This window comes from Globicephala melas, chromosome 4, assembly GCF_963455315.2.
Source record: "Globicephala melas chromosome 4, mGloMel1.2, whole genome shotgun sequence".
NCBI classification, from domain to species: Eukaryota; Metazoa; Chordata; class Mammalia; order Artiodactyla; family Delphinidae; genus Globicephala; species Globicephala melas.
The window spans coordinates 112,046,694-112,058,154 of NC_083317.1; the positions used below are offsets into that span (position 1 = coordinate 112,046,694).

General features: G+C 36.3%; 1 pseudogene; it reads right to left on the reverse strand.

Annotated features, from left to right (window-relative positions):
• Positions 1 to 1,084: 1,084 nt before the first annotated feature.
• Positions 1,085 to 1,845, reverse strand: LOC115846161 (protein lin-28 homolog B pseudogene; annotated as a pseudogene).
• Between the last annotated feature and the right edge of the window lie 9,616 nt (positions 1,846 to 11,461).

Genomic DNA, 11,461 nt, shown 5'->3' on the forward strand with positions numbered 1-11,461 from the left:
GCTGTTTTGTTTGTTTGTTTTAGAAACAAGTTAGGTAACTCTCCAGGGAGAATAAAAACAGCCACCAAAAACATACACCAAACAACTGCAGTTTTCCTCCAAGGTCTTCAGTAGTAAACAAGGAGGCCTCCGCTCGAAGTGACGGTGGAAGGATTGACTCAGTCAAGGGAAGCTGCTGTTGCCACAGTCCCTCAAAAACCTCACAACAGGTAAAAGATTATAACGAGTATCAAAATACCATTGAAAACAATCAAGTCACTACCTTTATACATTGCCCTCCCCTTCATTTCTCTGAATAGTCATCTAATTTACAATCAAAGCATATGAATTAAAATCACTGAAATATCGGCATAGAAATTACACATTCATTGTCTTTTCTGGAGTTATGTATACCAGATTCAAAAAAGCTTATGGCAGTCAGAGGCATATGGAGTTAAGGTACTGCTTTCAAAGGGGGAGGGGTGGAGGACACATTCTACAGATATCAAGAAGAAGAGGCAATCCCAAATTCGGGAGAACTGATGTCTTAAAAACCTTTAGTACCATATGATTGGCAGCTCTGAGATCTGAAGTATCCTTTGGTTCACACAGAAGGTAACAGTCATTTTTTTTTTCCTAATGCAATATAAAGGGAATGGTATTTCAAGAAAAACTCCAAGGGTTATTTTCAAAACCATCTAAAATGCTTCACCTGAATTTTCAGTTCTTGGGGATGTCCAATTCTGCGAGGGAGGGTGTGTGCTTACATCTCTATACACACATATATAAAGACAAACCCTCTTTATACATATGTCTACATTCTACAGAAAATCCTCCTACACACACACAGACTCAGGCTCTCTCCCTCTCGCACGGGCACATACAGATACATAGAGCATCGCATCCTCTGAGTCACGTGACACATGACACCCTGCTCAAAGGTAATTTGCTTGGAGTGATTTGTCTGTTTAAAAAAATTCACTGTTCCTCAACAGGAGTTAAAAATCCCAGGTCAGCTGCTGTTTGTGCAATACTGTTCCCCTGTATTTGCATGAGGCAGACTTCCCAACCGGGGGGAGAGAAAACGATACGTTAAGAAAAAGGGTCATGTCTTTTTCCGTTTTTGAACGGAAGGCCCCGTTTTGCTTTGATCTGGTGCTGCAGATGACTTTGTGGAGGAAGCTTCTGCAGGTGACGTGCCTGGCCACTCTGAGACCTCGGACCTCGCCTCCTGAGGAAACGGTGGTGATGGATAGCCGTACCCCCCGCCCCCCCACCTCTCGAGGGAACGTCGAAGTGCGTGGCTGGGGCTCTGCTTCCGGTCTTCCCTGAGAACGGGCGGGTGGCTGCACCCAGTTCTGTGAGGGCAGTTCGCCACCATGTGCGTGATGCTCTGACAGCAATGGCACTTCTCTGGCCGAGGAGGAAGACTACATTCCTTAGCATGACTGTAGCATCGGTCTCCTTTTGGTTTTTTTTTTTTTTGTAGTGTCTTCCCTTTGGGTCTTCTTTCACTTCCTAAACTGGGGTTCCCACCAGTCCCGTTACTCATATTGATTCAAGGCTTTTGGAAGATTTTTTAAATGTGAATTCCACTGGTTCTCCTTCTTTTAGGCTTCTAAATCCTTCCATGAATAATTTGCTTCGGTGTACAAATACATCAACTAGAATATCCACGGGGCTTCCCTCTCGGTTTCTCATGGAAATGAATCCAAATCCCATTCACACCTTGAACCACTTACAGGGGCCAGTTCCGTGCAAAATCTGGGATTCCTCCTCTGCCTGCTCTGGCAGCTTCCCGGGCTCTTCTCCACCACCTTTGCTTGCCCCGCTTGGGGCTGATGAAACCTGGTTGAATGACCTCATTGTCTTCTGAAGAACATTTAAGAAATTTCCGCAATGAAGACACTAAATACATTCTGTAAGATATTACTCGAAAACACTCAATATTTATCAACACGCAGTTAAAAAAAAATTTTTTGTTTTGGAGTACAAATCCTCGTAAGGCACCCGCATCCGGTGTTCCAGTCAATAGTCAGTTACTGCTCCTGCGAATGTATCGATTCTTCGTTGTTTTCTTTTCAAAAGCAACCTAAGCCCAAGTGCGTTTTTCTCTGTTCTCCTCAAATCCTTAATTCTAATTCATAAGCCATAGTTTCTTATTCTCAATAGACTGAATCTCTGAAACACTTTTCCTGTATTTCACAGACTTCTCATACCTCAGGCCATAGTTCAGAACCATGTCCTCATGACTCCTGACCAAACCAAGTCCATAATTGTCTCACCCCTTTCTGAGCTCCTACAGTAGAATCAGACAACCCACTCACAAACTCTGGTATAGTTGCCCTGTGTGGTTCTCTAGTCAGTCATGGTAACCTTCATGAGAACAGGAATCTCCTGTCTTTATAACTAGCACCTCGCATGTCCCTGAGCAAAAATGGGTTCTTATTAATGCTAATTAAATTTAATTCTACAACAGAGTTTCTAAATTATAAATATATTTATAACTTATAAAGAGTAAGGAGAAAAACCTTAAATCTTCTCAGAAAAATGGTTCCTCCAAATTATACAATAACCCGAGGGGATATGAGGATATACGTATACATATAGCTGATTCACTTTGTTGTATAGCAGAAACTAACACAACATTGTAAAGCAATTATACTTCAATAAAGATTAAAAAAATTATACAATAACCCTAAGAGCAAGGACCTTTGAGTCATGTTTTTTCTCTTAAGCATCCAGCATTATGCCTGACAGTAGAAATTAAATGGAAGTTTATTTTTTGGCCCATGGTTGCACAATATGAAACAATTAAATGCTATTAAATATGAGAAAAAGAGTATGTATCTAAAATCATTCTATTTTTCAAGGCAAATAGTAATCTGTTTGCTCAGCTAAGCAGATATATACCTGAAGAATTACAGGTCAGCATCCACTATACAAGAGCATATAATTAGGATTTCTGTTTATTTAGTGCATTATTATCTTAAATAGCATCACAATTTTTACACATAACAGACAATAACATACAGAATCAATGAGCCACAGTCTCTAGGATCATAATAAAGAAACTGAAATCTGCTCAAGAGACTGCAGTTTTTATGACTTATGGTAAATTAATATGTCAGTATTTATTCTCAAAATGCAAAAAGAAAGGGTTGGGGTAAGAATGGGCAGGAAGAAGGAATTCTGATTTTGTCAGAAGTCTTTCATATTGATTCGGATTTACCAACAATGTAAGCCAAAGTTATATTTACAGCTACCAATGATTCACTCTTTATTGACTTAACTTGAATATTCTTTTTTATATTGTGATACTGACATTATAAAAACCACAGAACTGTCATTTTAAGTTTGGATTTAAATCTGTCCCAATTTCACAATTATGTTTTTACAAAATCCATATTTTAAGTGTTTTCATTAATATTTTATTTCTTGGCTTCTATGACAGAATATATCTGTTCTCTAAAAGCTAGAGTATATGCAGTTTGTGTTTCATCAGAAAAATTAAATGTGATAATTTATGTGACTCGATATATTACTACTGTGTTTTAGAACATCAGGAAACCTTTATTTCAAACCTTTTATATCCAGCATCTTTTCTCCTTGAGGGAAAATATAATTTTTTATAAGGATGTTGGTATAATATGAAATACTTTGAGGAGCAGTAGCTCATACTCTAATATCTAAATGTTTGCCCTTTAAGAAAGATTTTGCTTTTCCTTAAGATTTGTCTAAAATGATGATTCTTGCTTGGCCTAATGTCTCCAGATTGAATCCCTGCCCAACTCTACCATTCAGATAGTTCAGCCTGTAGATTTCCCATCCTTCAATGCAATATTAGCCAGAGGTATTGTTTAAACCTGATTCAGATTACGTCACTCCTCTGCTCAAAACACCAGTAACTTCTCATCTCAATCATAATAAAGGCCAAAGTCCTTAGAATGCCCTACCAAGACCACTGGAGTCTTGTTGCTCACAACCCCTTGCTGACCTCAACTCCTACCTCTCTCCCCCAGCACCTTGTTCCTTGAATATGCCTCTTCCACTCTCATCTCAGGACCTTTACACTCACCACTGCCTCTACCTGCCTGGAATGCTCTTTGCCCAGATATCTGCAGTTTTCCCTCATTTCCTTCAGGCTTCTGCTCAAATGATATCTTCCCATGAAGGTCTTCCCTGGCTACCATATAAACTAGCAACACTCTCTGCCAGCCCTATATTCTCCTTCACTGCTTTATTTTTCTCCATAGCACTTATTACTAAATGATCCTATAATATATTTATCTATTATTTATTATCTTCCTCCCCCATTAGAACATAAACTCCTCCAAAGCAAGAACTTTTTGTCTATTTTGCTCACTACTGTGACTTCAGTACTTATAGGAATACCTGGACACAGTTGGAACTCGATAAATATTTGTTAGATGAATGAATTCATTGTTGTAAATAGAAACACTTATTAATACTTATGAAACTCCAACCTACAGATGTAGCATGACATTTCTCTCTGAAATCAGTTCCCTACAAATTATATCTACATTAGGTATAACCCATTTATCTGTCATTAAAGAATTAAAGCATTTTAAACACAATAAAAGAGTACAAATGGAGGACGACTTGTCATATGTCTAAGCATTTAAGAGTTATTAAACAAGCTAAAAATGTTAATATATAATATACCTTTCTAGCTTGATAATATGCCTTATTAATGACAAATGCTTCAGGTCAAATTTTTCAGCTATTATTTGGAAATAATTGTTTGAAAATTCATTTCTATATCTTTTTGTTCTTGGTTGTGTGTGTGTGTGTGTGTGAGAGAGAGAGAGAGAGAGAAAGAAGGGGAAAGAGAGAGAGAGGGAGGGAGACAGAGAGGCAGAGAGAGAGACTGTATGTTGCCAAGAACTGAGTCCTCCTCACAGTGAATGTTTGAGGTACAGACTTTTTAAATATGTTCTGATAATCTCATCCATGAAAGCAGTAGCCAACTTCGTCCTAACAGAACCAAATTTGAGTACCTTTTCATGTTGGCCCAACAGCCCTAGCTATTATTCACTGTGCAAAGAAACTGAACTGGGAAGTGATACCAAAAGTGCTTTCAGTGTAATCCAGCAGCTTTCCATGCTCTTCTGCCAAAATCAAAAATGCAAAATGGTTGAGAGAAACCAATATGTAAGTGAAAAAGAATGGAAGAGGGATTTAATTCACATGAGAGTTATTAGTCCCTTTGGGAAATAACGAAGTGCAGACAACGTGCCCTACCCCCAAAGGACCACATAATCCAGATGCAAAAACAAGATATAAAGATATGAATAATTCACTCAACAATATAATTCCAGGACAACTTATAAATAAGGCATAGCAGTGTGATTAGAGCTGTACTTACGAGTCTTGAAATAAATGTGAAAAGTAGAACTTGCCTCAGCTTTAACAAGGAAGACAATAATAATAATAATAGCTATCATTATTTTGTATCATTTATTTTGTGCCAGGCATTGTTCTAAGTGCTTTTCATATATGAACACATTTAATTCTAGAAACAATAGTGAGAAAGGTACCATTATTATCCTCAATTTATAGGTCAGGAAAATAAGCCACTTAAAGTTCAAGTCACTTGCCCATGGTGGTAGAGTTTGGATTTGAATTCAAGCAGTGTGGCTCTGGAGTTCAAGCTGTTAACTACTACTCAATGTTGCCTTTGCCCTAAACAATATAAACATAATTAAAATAATAGTGCCTTAGTTGTATAAAGTGATTTATGGTACACAAAATGTCACTCTATATTCATTCCCTTATTGCAGACTTTTACAACTACTCTGAGAATTACACATGACCATGTTATTCCTGTGTTACAGTTAAGAAGTTTTGAATTTTTAGATAAGGAAAGGCAAGAAAAAATATTCCACACGTGAGGCAAAATAAAAGATGTATGGGATTAATAAAGTAATGGGGTCTCTGTCCCTGATCTCCTAAGGGCATTATTTGAACAGAGCACAGGCACAGTTCCCAACCACAATCAATAGTTTTCAGAGCTGGTCCCTTATAAACTCTCAACTAGAAAATGCTGTCTCTCAGGTGTCTCACACAGGTGCACACATTTCCCTAAATTTACACGGGCACTGCCCTGTGAATAGAACTGTTCTTCTTGTTTAACAAAATATTTAAATTCTCAGTCTGAAGGAGGATCCCCCAAAGCACTGTTTATAGTTTATACTTTCAACCAAAATGTACTCACCTGAAGAAAAGAGAATGTCTGTCCCCAAAATAAATTCTATTGTCTAACCTAGATTAGCTGAGCTGATTGAAGCTTCAATATGGGAATTTTCAAATTGCAGCAGTTATGTGTCATTATTCAATGGCAATAACTAACATTGATGTCATGCTTTCTCTGCGCCAGGCTCTATGCTAAGCATTTTAAATGCATATTCTCCTTTCAGTCAGCAGGACAATGTGAGAAAAGAAACATTAGCTGTTCCTGCTTAGTAGATAAAGAAATCAAGTTTCAGAGAAGTAATTTCCCTGAGGTCACCCACTTAGTAAACATTATGGGCACTGAGACCCAAATCTTTCTGCCCAATAGCCCATGCTATCCTATTATCTGAGGTTGTTTGCTGTACATCATAATGGAAACACTAACAATAGAAGTTACAAATTCAAAAATTAAAAAAAAAACAGTAACAATGAGCTCTTCTTGTAGTAACTAGAAAGAGGAAACTTTCTGTGTGGGAGTCACTTCTGCTCCTTATGCAGCTATGTTTAGTTAAACCATGTGAAATGTCCATTTTTTAAGGTCACAAATGGATATAGGTAATGACATATAATTCAACATTAATAGGCGTGGAATAAGGGGGCCTGAGTTCTAGGTCAAAGATTGCAATGTTACATTCAGCTGGGGATTATAAACATATATTAAAATGACTAGTCCCAAAGTCTGGAGTGAAGAAAGTATTTCTGGTATGAACCTATGTAACCTTTGGCCCCAATGTTTAACTCCTTCTTTATGAAATAACCTAAATTTGCATTGGGAGATCTGTTCTTCCATTGGATACAGTCTGGTGGGACAGTTCATTAAGATGTTTTTTCTCTCTTCCCAGAGAAGGGTGGTACATGATTCAAGCCAGACCAATCACACATTTGAAAGCACTGGAGTTGATTCATGCCCCCCCACCCCCTCAACAAAACCTGTCTACGCGTTTTTGCAGTTGTTACTTTAGTTCCTGTCCTTTAAAGCTTGATTCCTAAACTCTCCTTCCATTGCTTAAACTCTCTCATATTCAAAACAATATTTTTTCTGATTGACTAGATGTTAATTCTAGTTAATTCTGTTTAATTCCATTAAATTATATTAAATCTGCTTAATTCTAGTTAATTCTGATTAACTAGCATCAATTTCCATTGTTTGGAACCAAAGAACCTTAAAAGATCATTCATTTTAGCAAGACATAGCTTGTGGACCAAGGGTAGTGGATGAGACTGAAGTTTATGGTAAGGATAAAAATCAGGGTAACAAAGAGTAGGTGGGTAGAGGAGTTAGATAAATTTGGGACAGGTTAGGGGACGACTTTATAGGTGGATGTTAGTTATTATCAATATTCTAGTTTTTGTGTTGGATGATGGGTTCTTGGATGCTTATTTTAAAATGAGTAAATACATACATGCATAAGTAAATACAACATAAATATTGAGTTGACCAAAAAGTGCTTCCGGTTTTTAAGTAAAAGTAAAGCACACATTTCTCATTTTCACCAAGAACTTTATTGAATAACATTTCACCCTTTTGTTCCACTACCTTCTGCCATCTTTCAGGCAACTTCATAATTCCATCTTCCCAAAACTTTTTATCTTTTTGAGCAAGGAACTGTTCCATGTGCCTTTTACAGTCTTCCAGGTAATTGAAATTTTTTCTATTAAGACAATTTTGTAAAGACCAAAATAAATGGAAATCTGAAGGTGCAATGTCTGGTGAATATGGCAGATGAATCAGAACTTCCCAGCCAAGCTGTAACAGTTTTGACCTGGTCATCAAAGAAACTCAAAAAGAAACTTAAAAATGAGGTCTTGCGTTATCCTGATGGAAGATTAGGTGTTTTCTGTTGACTAATTCTGGACACTTCTCGACGAGTGCTGCTATCAGTTGGTCTAATTGGGAGCAGTATTTGTTGGAATTACTCATTTGGTTTTCCAGAAGGAGCTCATGATAGAGGACTCCCTTCCAATCCCACCTTATATACAACATCACCTTCTTTGGATGAAGACCGGCCTTTGGTGTGGTTGGTGATGGTTCATTTCCTTTGCCCCACGATCTCTTCTGTTCCACATTATTGTACAGTATCCATTTTTCATTGCCTGTCACAATTGGTTTTAAAAATGGAACATTTTCATTACATTTAAGTAGAGAATCGCATGTGGAAATGTGGTCAAGAAGGTTTTTTTTTGCTTAACTTATGTGGAACCCAAACATCAAAGCGATGAAAATAACAAATGGTACAATGGTACAAATGATTTTCAACGCTTGATTTGGATATTTTGAGTATGTTGGCTATCTCCTGCATGGTATAACATTGATTGTTCTCAATTAATGTCTCAATTTGATTGCTATCAGCTTCAACTGGTCTACCCAACTGTGGAGCATCGTCCAACAATAAATCTCCAGCATGAAACTTTGCAAACCACTTTTGACACATCTGATCAGTCACAGCACCTTCTCCATACTGCATAAATCTTTTTTTGCGTTTCAGTTGTGTTTTTACCTTTCTTGAAATAATCATAATATGCCTAAAATGTTGCTTTTTTCTTCCATCTTCAATATTAAAATGGCTACACAAAAATTCACCAGTTTTGATGTCTTTTTTTAAATGCATGCTGATATGACAGCTATCACATACAATCTAACAAAACTGTTTCGAATGAAGTTAAAGACAACTAAGTGCTACTGGAACCATCGTACAGAAAAAAACAAATGAAACTTTTGGCCGACCCAATAAAAACACAAACAAACAAACAAATAAATAAATACCTTAAGTCATAGACCAGTGATGCAAATGTGTGATGAAACAAGAATTGTGATTATCCTAATTTCGTACACTTAAAATAAATAGTATTTTTGGAGAGGTAGGAATTGTAAAGAAAATTTTAAATTAGGAAATGACTGAAAATAAAAATGCAATTTTCAATTCAACTAATCCCTCCAAGGATTTCTTTTAGATAAATTGTTGCAACACCTAAAGGAGAAAAAGTTGAGTTTACTCCAAAGGCTATTTGATAACATTCTAAATCCTAAAATAATTTAGCAGTGGAAACTTGAAAAATAAATATTAATGAAATTAGATTCACTGAGTTTCCTATCTGTTCCTTCTGTTCTTCTAGGGCATGATCCTTTAATTCAATAATGAAATACATTTTAGCAATCATTTCAGCAGGGTCATCACCAAAAATCTCATGTTCTTCACTTTATTTAATTAGTTTTAAACACAGTGTTATCCTTACAGAAGCCTAACTTGCTATTTTAGAAAAAAAAGAAAAAATGAAAGGGAGGGTGATATGCAAATGATTCTGACTGAAAGAAATAGTGAGGAGTTGATGATTACTAACTGAATAGACTCTAAGTCATGAGAAATATGAAATGCAATGACAAAGGCAGCCAAAGGGCAGAATTCTTCAGAGGCTTACACTGTTGAGTGCTGATCATAATTCCGATCAAGGTCTTGACTAAAATTCTAGGAAAAAATACTATTTAAAAAATATTATATTGTTCAACTTTAAAAATTTGCAATGTCTAGCATATACAGATATAATAGTCATGGAATACCTACATCATAATTAGTATGAATAGTCAGTAGAAGAAAAGAAACAACATATAAGTTTTCCAAATCCCAACATACTTTTGTACATATTTGTACATATTTCTATGTGATTACATGTAGGCCAATTGAGTATAAGCTATACATCAAAGACTTAGATACATCAAACTTTAGAATTGAAAAGAATTTAAATGTTCTTTTAGTCTGACTCTCTCATTTCCTTATTTTAAGACAATAATGTATCTGAAAACTTTGTGGATTCTATAGTTTTGCTATTATTTTAAAAGATGAGAATTCTGAGGTCCACAAGAGTTAAGTAACTTACTATGTCACATAGCTAGCTGGTGGCCAGCCTTAAAATGGAACGAAGACCTCCTATACCCTAATACTCTTCTAACATGTATTTATTAAACACCAACTGTATACCAAGGGTTACAGTGTTATGAAGAAAGACAAGATTCCCAGAAGACAATAAGCAAGCAAACAACAATAGCAAAAATCAGTAATTTAAATAATAACGTGATTAAAAGGTCGAAATTGGAGGAGATGGTACGGAGTAGTCTAATGCCAATGAAGATATTAAATAGGGTATTCAGGGAAGGGATCTCTGAAAATTTAGGACTGGGATATAAATCACGAAGAGGAAACAGCTGTCATAGATTATGCTGTGAATGAAGAAAATACCAAAGGCAAAGCCATGAATCCCTTTCCAGTGTGATATATATAAGGTGTAAAATAACATCCCAGAAGGACCATATTTTAACCCCCTATTTGATCCTAAAAATCAAGTTCTTTCCATTATACCACACTGTTTACATGTGGCTTAGTTTCTCATCGAATCTCCCCAAAACAGAGAAATCACATATATATTTAACATATATGCACAGAATTTCACAGTTTTGTAAAATGCTTTAAAACGCATTATTTACAATAATCCTATACAGTAAGCAAGGCAGTTATTATTGGAAGAAATCCATAGTGGAATGAAATGAACACCAGTTTTAAAATTAGGGTTCGAAGCTGGTCCTACCATTTATCAACTTGACTCCTTGGGCATATAACTTAAATTCTCTGAAACTAGATTTCTTCATTGGTCAAACAAAGATAAGTATGCCTTTTTATGGGATGTTATAAGAATAAAGTAAAGATATTCTTCAAAATGGTAGCTGACTTATAGGATGTGCTGAAGAATTTTAAATAACAGTTCTCAATAAATGCAATTTTCAGTTAAGGAATGAATGTTGGTGCCCTCAAAACTTTCAGTAGTATATGAAAGCCATAGCAGAAGTGTATTAGAAATTTAAATCTTGGCATTTAGAATTTTATTCTTCCAATTTTTCTTCTAATATTGTCTAATTACATATGAACTGAGTTTTTTTTTAACATCTTTATTGGAGTATAATTGCTTTACAATGGTGTGCCAGTTTCTGCTTTAGAACAAAGTGAATTAGCTATACATATACATATATCCCCATATCTCCTCCCTCTTGCATCTCCCTCCCACCCTCCCTATCCCACCCCTCTAGGTGGTCACAAAGCACCCAGCTGATCTCCCTGTGCTATGTGGCTGCTTCCCACTAGCTATCTATTTTACATTTGGTAGTGTATATAAGTCCATGACACTCTCTCACTTCATCCCAGCTTACCCTTCCCCCTCCCCGTGTCCTCAAGTCCATTCT